Genomic DNA, 1,963 nt, shown 5'->3' with positions numbered 1-1,963 from the left:
ATTGTGGAGGCACGTCCTTTCCTCTACTAATTGCACGGTTTTGCGGTGCGGTCGCAAAAAACAGACACTAAACTTATTACAGTGAACAGAGACGTCAATGAACGAACGGACAGGTCATAACTTTTCGGAAACTAAGAAAGTAAACTTTTCACTCGAGGGAAGTCTTGAACCAAGGACCTCTCGGTCCACTGCTGCTCTGGCTAACCACGGGAACACGGCGCTCCTACGCTCAGATTGTCCTTGATGTTGGCTATCTTCCGAATGGACTACTCAGTTGGTATATTTTGCTTATTTTTTTCATAGTTCCACACAACTTCTTCCTGTTCTCTTGATTGATCTGTGTTCAGTTTTTCAAGGCCTATCCACTGTGCCAACTTATAACTACATCTGAGGGGGGTGCGATGGGGAGGTTCCCTTGTCAGTTATTTTGTGACAGAATAATCCCTCCTCAGGCACTGTGAGATACATTCTTACTTCAGACAGATAAGTATATGAGCCTGATTAATCCAGTATTGAAGATCCACTGTATGGATCAAGGATTGTTTTTCAATAGGTTCGCCGGCCGTGGTGGCCGAGCGGTTCTAGGCGCTTCAGTCTGGAACCGCGCGACCGCTACGGTCGTAGGTTCGAACCCTGCCTCGGGCATGGATGTGTGTGATGTCCTTAGGCTAGTTAGGTTTAAGTAGTACTAACTTCTAGGGGACTGATGACCTCAGCTGTTAAGTCCCATAGTTCTCAGAGCCATTTGAACCATTTCAATAGGTTCTTTAAAACAAAAACAGGCAAAAAAAATGGAAGTATATTTTGTAGAATTTCATGTAAGGTACGTGGGGTTCCAAATTTATCCTTTTGGTACTTTTTCATTTCTCTCTCCTTTACCAGGTGTACCGGTATGAAATGAGCGTTTTTTTGTGAAAGTGAAACACTAATTTTGAATTGAAAAGTAAAAACATTTTATTCAAAGTACTGTCCATTGCTTTCTATACATTCTGACTACCTTTCTGGCAATTTGTGGACACCATGCCAATAGAAATGTTCGTCTTTTGAAGCAAACCAATCAGGCACCCAATTTTCGACTTCTTCGTAGGAATCGAAGTGTTCCTCAGCCAATGCGTGTTCCATTGATGAAAACAAATAGTAGTCGGAGGGGGCCAAGTCTGGTGGATACGGCGGGTGGTGTAGCAGCTCCCAGCCAAGTATTTTGATTGTATCCTGAACCAGTTTTGCTTTCTGTGCAGGTGAATTGTCGTGTAAAAAAATTACTTTGCCATGTCTTCTGGCCCATTCTGGTCTTATTTCGATCAATGCATAGTTCAGATTCATCAATTGTTGTCTGCAGCGATTAGTATTCACAGTTTCACCGGATTTTAGAAGCTCATGATACATCAGGGGCAGATGTGGACTCTGACTACAATCTATTGGTTATGAACTGTAGATTAAAACTGAAAAAACTGCAAAAAGGTGGGAATTTAAGGAGATGGGACCTGGATAAACTGAAACCAGAGGTTGTACAGAGTTTCAGGGAGAGCATAAGGGAACAATTGACAGGAATAGGGGAAAGAAATACAGGGGAAGAAGAATGGGTAGCTTTGAGGGATGAAGCAGTGAAGGCAGCAGAGGATCAAGTAGGTAAAAAGACGAGGGCTAGTAGAAACCCTTGGGTATCAGAAGAAATATTGAATTTAATTGATGAAAGGAGAAAATATAAAAATGCAGTAAATGAAGCAGGCAAAAAGGAATACAAACGTCTCAAAAATGAGATCGATAGGAAGTGCAAAATGGCTAAGCAGGGATGGCTAGAGGACAAATGTAAGGATGTAGAGGCTTATCTCACTAGGGGTAAGATAGATACTGCCTACAGGAAAATTAAAGAGACCTTTGGAGATAAGAGAACCACTTGCATGAACATCAAGAGCTCAGATGGAAACCCAGTTCTAAGCAAAGAAGGGAAAGCAGAAAGGTG

The sequence above is a fragment of the Schistocerca americana genome, chromosome 1 (genome assembly GCF_021461395.2).
Source record: "Schistocerca americana isolate TAMUIC-IGC-003095 chromosome 1, iqSchAmer2.1, whole genome shotgun sequence".
NCBI lineage: Eukaryota > Metazoa > Arthropoda > Insecta > Orthoptera > Acrididae > Schistocerca > Schistocerca americana.
Note: the sequence above shows the minus strand (reverse complement) of the source record.